Raw genomic sequence first — 11,442 nt, forward strand, 5'->3', positions numbered from 1 at the left:
AGAATGGGGAGGAGGCAACGGGGGATGATTGGTAAGAAAATATACTTAGTTTATTGATCAAGCTGCAGCTTTGGAATGTGTTGGGGGCAGGGGGTGGGGGCGGTATGTGGACAAATGAGTAATGGTTATTGTACTCTGTAAATTTGTATTACAGACTCTGTTTCATTGAGAAGCCTCTGGATGTTTCACCTGACACTTCTCCCTTACTCCCTTTATTTATTTTAATCCTGTGGACTTGAGACATGTTATTTTCTCCACAGTAATTTGGGGCAGTCGGCAGGATCCCCAAGGCTCAGTCATGGTGCCCGGTCGAATGTTGGCCTCAGAGAGTGGGTGAGTATATTTACTTTACCACCCATTCGATAGGGAGGTCGGCGTTCGGGATAGGAGGCTAGCGGGCCAATTTGAGGATCCGAACCAAAGGATAGGCCCATGGGTGGAGTAACCTAAGGCAGCGCAGCGCCATTATCGTGATACGTCGGGTAAACGAGGAGGTAATATCGTTCTCGGGGTTAACCAAGTGAAGGGTAGTGAGGGGTCCGCACCCACACAAAATAGTAAGTAAGAACCTTCAGAGAGCAAATGAGAGGTCCGTTTCCCACGTAGGAACGATCGTACGGGAGCGAGAGGTCCATACCCACACAAATAGTAACAATAGTCAGACTATAAAACATCAGCCATGGCAAATAAGGATCCAGAGTAGGAACCTGAAGGGTCGCTCACCGAATTTCTGGCAGCCAAAAACAAGGAGAACTTTAGATAAAATGAGCAGGAAGGTTGGGATCCCTCGAGGACCCTGATAAGTGGAAAGAATGGTGGAAAGAACAGACAAAACGCAATAAGTATATTATGCAAGTGCTATCTTACCATGTGTCAGTCTGGAAAGTCTGAATTAGCTCGGCTAGCTCAGGAAAAGAGACAGGTCACACGTGTTAGAAGGGTGAGAGCTGAGGTGGGAAAGTGAAAGGTATCAGGCTGAGGTAAGAGGGACAATTTAAGCTGGATGTTTTAGTGAAATTTAAAAGTCAGCAAAAAGAAGTTACTGTTTCTTTGTTCGATTCTGCATGAATGCTGGAAGCTTCCAATGTCTGTGTAGTTGTGTGATGTGGAGCTGACGTCGTTAACTCTTTGTTGTCCAGCTTAAGTGTTGAAAGTATAAGTCTGTTACTTGTTCTCTTGTTTTATTATTGCAGATGTATATTTTTGTGGGAACCTTGAGTCATGTTTTAGGTGTAAACTAGTTGATGTGTGTTTTCCATCGGCTGGGAACTGGGAATTTAATGCAGATTTTTGGTACTTTGAATTCATAACCCATTACAGTAATCAATTTTTCTAAGTTGTTTGGAATTGAATAGTGTGAAGGTGATTGTTGAGTGTGTTCGGTTTCAAGTTAAGACTGTGCACCCGGAAATGGGCTATAAAAATTTAATTATATTTTAAATTAAAGTTTTTATTTTTATTTTAAAAGTTGGTTTTGCAGCTGTGAAAAGGCAATGAACAATTTTCTAAGAGATAAGCTTCAGTCTTGAATGTCTGAAGATGTCTGGCAGATATCCAATTTGAAGTTTAAAACACTATTTTAATTGGATCTAACATCAGTGATTGAGAAAATATTGGAACAAAATTCTGAGGGACAGGATTAATCTCCACTTGGAGAGGTAGAGATTAATCAGGGATAGACAGTATGACTTTGTCAGGGGGAGATCGTGTCCAACTAACTTGATTGATTTTTTTGAGGCGGTGGCTAGATGTGTAGATGAGAGTAAGGCAGTTGATGTAGTCTACATGGACTTCAGTAAGGCTTTTGATAAGGTTCGCATGGGAGATTGGTTAAGAATGTAACAACCCATGGGATCCAGGGCAATTTCGTAAACTGGATCAAAAATTAGCTGAGTGGCAGGAGGCAGAGGGTAATGGTCGAAGGGTGTTTTTGCGAGTGGAAGGCTGTGACCAGTGGTGTCCCACAGGGATCACTGCTGGGACCCTTACTGTTTGCAGTGTACATTAATGATTTAGACGTGAATATAGGAGGCAAGATAAGTAAGTTCGCAGATGACACGAAAATTGGTGGTGTCATAAATAGTGGGAAGGAAAGCCTTAGATTACAGGACGATATTGATGGCAGGAGCAGTGGCAAATAGAATTTAATCCTGAGAAATGTGAGCTGATGCATTTTGGGAGGACGAACAAGGCAAGGGAATATATAATGGATGGTAAGACCCCCGGAAGTACAGAAGGCCAGAGGGAACTTGGCGTAATTGTCCAAAGATCACTGAAGGCAGCAGCACAGGTAGATAAGATGGTTAGGAAGGCATATGGGATACTTGCCTTTATCAGCCGAGGCATAAAATATAAGAGCAGGGAGGTTATGATGGAGCTGTATAAAACACTAGTTAGGCCACAGCTGGTGTATTGTGTACAGTTCTGGGCACCACGCTGTAGAAAGGATGTGATTGCACTGGAGAGGGTGCAGATGAGGTTCACCAGGATGCTGCCTGGGCTGGAGCATTTCAGCTATGAAGAGAGACTGAAATGGCTAGGGTTGTTTTCCTGAGAGCAGAGAAGGTTGAGTGGGGACAGGATTGAGAGATACAAAATTATGAGGGGCATTGATAGGTTAGATAGGAAGGGACTTCTTCCCTTAGTCAATAACCAGGGGACATAGATTTAAAGTAAGAGGCAGGAGGTTTAGAGGGGATTTGAGGAAAACAATTTTCACCCAGAGGGTGGTTGGAATCTCGAAAGCACTGCCTGAGGTGGTAGAGGCAGGAATCCTCACAACCTTTAAGAAGTATTTAGACGAGCACTTGAAACGCGATAATATGCGAGGATACGGACCAAGTGCTGGAAAATGGGATTAGAATAGTTTGGCGCTTGATGGCCAGCACGGACACGATGGGCCGAAGGGCCTGATTCTGTGCTGCATAACTCTATGAGTGTATGACTCTATGGACGGAATTTTAAAATCGGTTCTTGTTTTATTTTGCAATTTAAATTAAAGGCATGCCTTAGTGACTGTTTTTAAGTAACAAATGTCATGAACTGGATATTGGTTTAAGGGAGAGAAGGATAAACAAAGGAGATATGGGAAAGATTCTGTCTGTTTAAAGTTTGTTTAAGTAGCTGGTGTTAAATCTTTTGTTTTAAGAATGTGAAATTTTAAAAGAGCACGTATTTTATGTGTAGTTAATGAGCATTGGTTTGAATTAAGTTGTAATTATGAAGGTTAATGGACCTGTTATGTTGGGAAGACTGGAATTCCATTAATGGCCTTCCAGAGATAAAGCTCGCTCATAAATAACATTGGCAGTTTTGACTTTAAATTGTTTAGTGCTGCGAATTGGAATTTGGAATCATCTTTGTTGCATTAAAAATTGCATGAGGTAGGAGCCTCTTACAAAATGTTAAAAGTTGGGAAACAATTGGAGTTTAATCTAAAACGCTGTCTTCCCTGACAGAGATGTTTTGAAGTTTAATGGGAAAATCAAATTTAGACAAACTAAGAAAAAAACAACATAAAAAAACATTCTAGTCAGTTTCTCTGAATATAGAGAAATATTCTAGGGAACAAATCAATGGAATGAAGAAAAACTTGTCACCCAAGCAACACTGTTATTTGACTTTGGAATAACTCAGATGCAAAATGTTACTGTCATTTAGAAAGTTACTTTTAAGAAACTAAAATGTCATCTAAGATAAAGAACAAACAAATAGACGAAGGACACAAAGGAAAAGGCAACTGTGCACTTTGTCATGAGCACACAAGGCCAAGAGAGTGGGTGCATGGTGCTAGCAGTCATGAGGAAAGATAAATGATCTCAGAAGGTCGGCAGTAAATAATTTGGGGTTGTTTTATCATTTTAGAGAACTGTCTTGAGCAGACATAGACAGGAGTCAGAGAAGGGTTAGGAGAAGTTAAATTGGAAGCACCACAGTAAATTAAAATGCTGTCAGAAAAGATGAAAAGGAAGGAAATTTGTGTGTGCATAAGTTTCTGTTCGTGTATTATATTAGTGTACTGTGATTTCCTTGTCGGCCTGTGTTAGCTTTGTCTGTGTCATCAAACTAATGGTTTATTAACCCTCAGTGGCCTGGTCTACATGATGTTCTAAAGTTTTGATATCTCCATAAGTTGATGACAAGCTGTAAAAGTACACACTTTGTTTTGGCAAGGGGAGTGAGAGAAGGTTTACATTAAGGTGAGGGGGGGGAGGGGGGGTTCACAATAGGTAATGATACTCGGAACTGTCAATTCGATTTTTCCTGTGGTTGAAAACTCGACCACCCTTTCCTTCCCCCATGCCTGTGAGAGGCCGCTGTTTGAAGTTTAGCAGATTTAAATGAAGGACCAAGACTACTGATGCATTTTATTTCCTTTCTTTTATTTCTTACATCTTAAGTTAAGATGTATGAGTATTACACAAATTGTGTGGATAATGTATGTGTGTAAGTCTTGATATGCTTTCTTCCCTCAAGGGTGCTTGTGCAAAAGGAGTGTCAGCACATTTTTTGAAAAGAAGGATGTCACAATGAGGAATATGAGTTGGATAAAAGGAAGGTGTCAACAAACTAAATGTTTAAGTTATAAGATTCGATTTGAGATTTCTGGCCAAGAATCATATCCCGACTGTATTTTGATAAATGCGGGAATTTTAATTCAGATATAAATTCACGCATGTGAGAATAGGGTAATGTTTAATGTCGGATACTGATAATTGGGAAATGTCTTATTTGTCTGAAAAGTATGAGCTTAGACTACTCCATAGCGCATGGTTTGTTCCGTCTTCATAGGTAAAGGGCTGGTGACATCATCACTGGTCCATCCCAGAACATTCGCCCCACCCACTTTCAGACCATCAGAAAGTTAACCCTTTCCACCAGCAGTTTAAGCTGACCATACAACTTTCAAAATCTATTGCAACAGCATTGCTGACAGCTTCAGGAATTTGATTAGATATCTGCAATGAATTGAAGATGATGAATTAAATTACATTAATTTGAGTTGGCATTCTAACCTGAAATTTAAAGAGATTCCAGGAAAACAATAAAACCACACACAGTCTTGGTGGTTTCTGCTTGGACGACATATGAAAACAACATCACTGTGTGTCAGCTCGGAGGTTTGGTACAGGTATATCCTGAATAGAATACTCTTAAAGTGATGGGATCGATATTTTATTTTCCAGGAATGCCGCACAGGATGACACCACTCCCAGGGTCTCAAGTCAAACCACATGACTGACATTCTGTTTCTGCCAACAGGAGGGTCAGCAGCAGATCTCTCAACTATTTTGTTTCAGGTAAACCTCCAGAGCAATGGCAGCCCGGTGGGTAGCAGTAAAGGTGATCATCCTCCTGGTAACAGTGGCAACATGGGAGGCACCCACCATAAATATCCACAGAAGCACTTGCCTGCATTCAGGACAGTACTCAAAACTACTGAAAGGAGGGAGCAACTCGAGGGTGTCCAACACCGTAGTGAACATCACGGCAGGATGGACTAATCTGCCTCCATTTGTTTGTGAACTCAAAAGGAAGGACCTGTGACATGTTGGCTCAGGACCTGGTAGTTAACGTTGTTTCAGATATTGAGGATATAAGATTTGGTACCCCCATCCCCCACCCCACCCCGCCACATACATCAGGCTATGAATAGATTAGATCTTATCAATATACATGAGAAAAGACAGCAGCTGGTAGTCACTTATAAACACTTGATATCCTTGTATATTAAGCGGCATTTTAATTCATCTTTCCATTATTGTCACCACAACATACCCCCAATACTGCTATTTATGCTTGTAGCTCACTAACCTTATTCACCACACTTTGTGCATTGTAATCCTGTCACTGCATTCTTCATCGTCCTTTTCATTCTGCTCCCATCCAATACAGAACGATACTCTTCCCTGCTACTGTCTAACACTCTCACAATATGCACCTTAGTCTTCTTTTCTGTTGCTTTATTTTGGTGCCCATTCCCCTGCCAATCCAGTTTAAACCCTCGCCAATGACACAAATGAATCTCCCCGTGAGGATGTAGGTCCCAGTCCTGTTGTGGTGCGACCTTTCCCTTTGAATAGGAATAGTAAGTAATATTCACGACACACAAATGCCAGGCAATGACGATCGACAATACGAGAGATTCAAACCATCTCTACTTCTTATCCAACAGAATTACCATCGCTGAATCCTCCAGTATCAACATCCTGGGGCTACCATAGATCACAAACTGATCTAGACCAGCCACATACATACTGTGGCTACAAGAGAAGGTCAGAGGCTGGGAATTCTGTGGCATGTGACCCACCTCCTGACTCCCCAAAGCCTGTCCAATATCGAAAAGGCACAAGTCAGGAGTGTGATGGAATAATCTCCATTTCCTTGGATGCGTGCATTTCCAACAACACTCAGGAAGCTCAACACCATCCAGGACGAAGCAGCCTGCTTGATCGGCACCCCATCAACCACATTCAACATTTACTCGCTCCACCATCAACATACAGTAACAGCAGTGTGGACTATATACAACAGGCACTGCAGCAACTCACCAAGTCTCCTTCGACAGCACCTTCCAAACCCACGACCTCTACAAACTAGAAAGACAAGGACATCAGACGTGTGGGAGCACCACCACCTGCAAGTTCCTCTCCAAGCTACACACCATTCTGATTTGGAAATATTACGCTGTTCTTTCTCTGTTACTGGTTCGAAATCCTGGAAATCCCTCCCTAACAGCACGGTGGGTGTACTTGCACCAGATGAACAGCAGAAATTCAAGAATGCAGCTCACCATCACCTCTCAAAGGAAATAAGGGATGGTCGATAAATGCTGGCCTTACCAGCAATGCCAACAACCCATGAGACAAGTAAAAAAAAAAATCTGTGTCCCCTACTCCTTGTGCCATCAGATATGGGAATAGCTTTTCTCTTTCTGCACTATCCAAACCGATCAAAATCTTATCCACCGCTGTCAGATCTCCTATCAATCTCCTTTGCTCCAATGAGCACAACTCCAGCTTTTTTAAAAATTCATTCACGGGATGTGGGCATCGCTGGCTCGACCAACATTTTTTGCCCATCCCTATTTGCCCTTGAGAAACTGAGTGGCTTGCTGGGCCATTTCAGAGGGCATTTTAAGAGTCAATAACATTGCTGTGGGTCCAGAGTGACATGTCGGCCAAACCGGATAAGGACGGCAGATTTCCTTCCCTAAAGGACGTTAGTGAACCAGATGGGTTTTTGCAACAATCGACAATGGTTTCATGGTCACCATTAGACTAGTTATTTTTTTAATTCCAGATATTTTTATTAATTAAATTCAAATCTCACCATTTGCCATGGTGGGAATTGAACTCATGACCCCAGAGCAATAAATTGGGCCTCTGGCTACTAGTCCAATGACATTACCACGACACCACCACCTACCACTTCACCAACCTAACCTTGTCGTTAAGTTCCCTCTTCCCTAAAACTATTCTGATAAATATCATCTGCACCCTCTCAAGGACTCGAACATCCTTCCTAAAGTGTGGTGACCAGAACTGGATATAATTCTCTCGTTGTGGCCTAGCCAGAAGTTTATAAAAGTTCAACATAATCACCATGCTTTTATACTCAATGTTTCTATTTATGAAACTCTAAATCCCATTGGCTTTACTAATCACCCTCTCAATACATCCTACCACCTGCAAAGATCGATACACCTGTACCCCCATGTCACTGCCCACTAGTGAAGTCTGTGCCATTTAGTCATATTGCCTCTCCTATGCCTTTTTTCCAAAATGCATCACATCACATCTCTGTATTAAATTCCATCTGCCACTTGTCTGTCCATTCTGCCCTCCTATTGATGTTCTGTTGCAGTTGATTGTCATCATGTTCATTGTCTGTCACACCTCCACGTTTTGTAGCATCAGCAAATGTAGAAAGTTTTACTCTGTATTCTAATTCCCAAGCCATTTACGTATATAAATAACAGTGCTGCTGGCTCTGAACCTTGGAGAACACCACTGCCTACCATCCACAACTCGATTTTTTCTGTCCTTGAGGCAATTTTTGATTCAAGCTGACACTGACCCTTCTATTCCATGAGCCTTAGTTTTGGTAACCAGCCTTTTATGTGGTAATTTATAAAAGGCTTTCTTAAAATCCCCATATAGACAATATGCATTGCTTTCCCTTCATTAACCTTCTCAGTTACGTCATCAAAATATACAATTAGATTAGTAAAGTACGATCTGCCTTTTACAAATCTAATGGACGGGAATCTGTTTGCAGCTGGTGAGATTGAAATGCACTAAAGAGTTGTAAAACCAGCTCCAACCAGCAGCTCCGGGTAATATATAACTACAGCCCAATGCAAAGCCAGGGTTTAACGACAACTGCTTTAAATGTGGAACACCCATCCTCTTTAGCCTAACATTGCAAAGTATCTGTGCAGAGAATGGAGCTTACGCAATGTTGCTTTGCCCCTGATCTTTGAGCTAAGGTGCAGGTGGCAATGTCTCTGACTCAGCCAGCTCAACATCAGCCCACCCGTGGTAATCTGACACTGCTACCTGTCGTATAACTGCACTCATTGACTCATCTCCGAGTTTTACTTCCTGAAAGTTATATGAGAATCTCAGACTATAAATAGCCGGGGACAAACCCGACCTTTGATGTTGCACTCCCACGCTAACAGATGGTTAATAATTTGCACTAGTATTGAAGATAGGAGCATAGGAAATGCGTCGCAGTGACATTCCTCTTTCCATTTCTTAATTGGAATGCTCACAAAAGTAAAATAAATTAAATAATGTCTGAATTAAATCAGCAAAAGTGGAAATGCTTCCAAATGCTCGAAATGCTAATTCACGAACTTCATTAACACTAATATCAGGCGGTGATGTCAGGCAGAATGAATGCTTTTGGTAACAGACATCGAAATCAGACTGAATTAATATCAGTAATAATCAAATGGGAAATAACTGTCACACTGTGAATTCTACCTTGATCGATTAACACTTGCATGCTGCCAGGTTAAGTAAATGACCAAGATTAGGAATGACAATCCCTACTGGTTAACACCACTTTTGATTTCTTGGTCATTCCCTTGGTGTGAATTCTATCACTGGACCCACATTCCAGCAAATATCGATCACAAATACATTTGTTTGAGAAGATTATCGGCAAATGTGCATCAAAGCATTTCCAGACAGTGGTTTAATGCCCATTAATTTCTGGGAAAAATAACGCGAAAAGGAGCGTAATTTCACGGTTTTCATTCGAAGAGCATGGGCACAGGGCAGCAGCAGAAAATGCACTTTTGACTTTTGCAGAGAGACCAATATTTGTAGGGTAACTTTTCAAAATAGGCATTGAGGGCTGATAGACTTGCCTACCATGAAGGGTTCAGAGAGAACTCGCCTCTGCCCTCAAGGGAAAGTTACACATATGCCTTCCAACGGGAACGTGGTTTGGTCCTTTTCAGGATGTAGTGCATGTTGCTTCAGTCAGAGCGATTGCAGCTGAGTCATTGTGTATTATCCATGAAGATAGACCAGGAGTATGAACTCCAACAGATGGTTGGAGAGCGCTTGATCAGATAAACACAACTAACAGCTGCTGGAAGACCTTTCGGATACGAAGATCACCTGCCCCATTAATCGTAAGGCACATAGTCGGATGAGTAATTCCCCTTCACCAGCAGAGATCCATAATCTGCTAGGTCATGTCACTGTTACACAAAGACAGCCAAAGTCTCAATGCGAAGTAACGAAATTCGATGATGACATCAAATGAGGAGAATTATGGAATTCGCTAACACAATCAAAGTATTACACAGAGAGCTCTCCCGCTATGAGTCATAGTCATTTACGACCATAATGAGGTCATTCTTCCCATAGAGTCCATGCCAGATTTCTGCAGATCAATCCAGTCATTCCCAGTCCCCTTGTAGACAAGCTTGGGTTGTTAGATTTTAGTTTAACCTGACCATTTTTATCCTGTATCCACTGGAATGATTAACAAGGTCAAGGAAGCCATTTTGTAATTAACACGTGACTAAAGAAGCTACCTTGTGCTCAGTGCTAACATTTGTATCCTGTACTGATTATTAAATTGCTACTCATCATGAAACCAATGATTATTAAAGTGATGAATCTTGATTGAGTTATAATTAATGAATCAATCATCATTTTAGAAAGACTGGGTTTTTATTTCAAGTGTGTTAAATCTAGTTACTATGAGTTTCTGTCTCTGTGTGGGAAAAAGCAGTTTCAGCTAAATGTATTCAAACAATGGACCTTTCCAGATCCCCGATAAAGTCCACTGGATGGCACATCAAGGCCTTCAATTGTCTGGCTTTAATCAATAGAAAACGTGTTTAATATCAGAATCAGATTTAATATTAAATCATTTCATTCCACTCATGTCCGAGATTCTGAGACCAGGTGGCTGTTAGGAGAAGGCATCAATAAGAAACAATTAAATTTGCCTAGCAACAGCTAGAGCCAATTATTGTTTTACACGAGCCTGACTCTGAGATGACCTGCTGACCACACGGGGGTTAAAAACAGGGGTCTTGTAAGGTTTCGTTGCGCAGAAACACTAGAAAACTTTGGAGATAGAGGCATAAATAATCAGCTAAGTTCTCCATCTGAAGAGGGATCTAGATGAATGAAGAGGACTGCATCACTTTACAACAAAACTCGACCAGTCCGTGCAACTGCTACAGCTGTAAAGTTATATTCCCAAGTTTGTTAAGTACTATTTCACCTCCAATTATTAAGTACTATTTTACTGTCAATAGAATTTCTGGACTTAATAATCAAGTATCCTGTTGCTTTAACTGGTAAAGGTATTTCCCGAAAAGATTGTCCACAATGGTCTTTCCAGACTTGAGAGAAATTTACATCCTCTGCAATGCCCAGGCCCTGCAAGTTTATTTCCTTCAAGTGACCATACAATTTCCTTCTGAAGTTATTGATTGTCTCAGCTTCAACCACCGCCGTGGGCAGTGAGTTCCAGGTCATTATCGCTCACTACGTAAAAGCCTTTTCCTCAGATTCTCCCTTCAACTCTTGCCCAAAATCTTCGCTCCATGCCCTTTAGTTCTTTTATCATCAATTAATGGGAACAGTTGTTCCTTGTCTAACTTATGTAAGCTTGTCATAATCTTGTCCACTTCTATCAAATCTCTCCTCAATCTCCTTTGCTCCAAGGAGAACGACCCCAGTTTTTCCAACCTCACCTTTTAGCAGAATTTCCTCACCTCTGGAAACATTTTGCGAAATCGCCTCCACACCCTTTCAAGGACCTTCGCAGCCCAGTTGTCGCCAAATCCGGAACTTTATAACGGCTCAGCATAACTTCCCTGTTTTTGTACTCTATAGCTCTATTTATGAAGCCCAAAATCCCACAAACTTTACTAACCACTTTCTCAATGTGTCCTGCTCC

The sequence above is a fragment of the Heterodontus francisci genome, chromosome 34 (genome assembly GCF_036365525.1).
Source record: "Heterodontus francisci isolate sHetFra1 chromosome 34, sHetFra1.hap1, whole genome shotgun sequence".
Lineage (NCBI taxonomy): Eukaryota > Metazoa > Chordata > Chondrichthyes > Heterodontiformes > Heterodontidae > Heterodontus > Heterodontus francisci.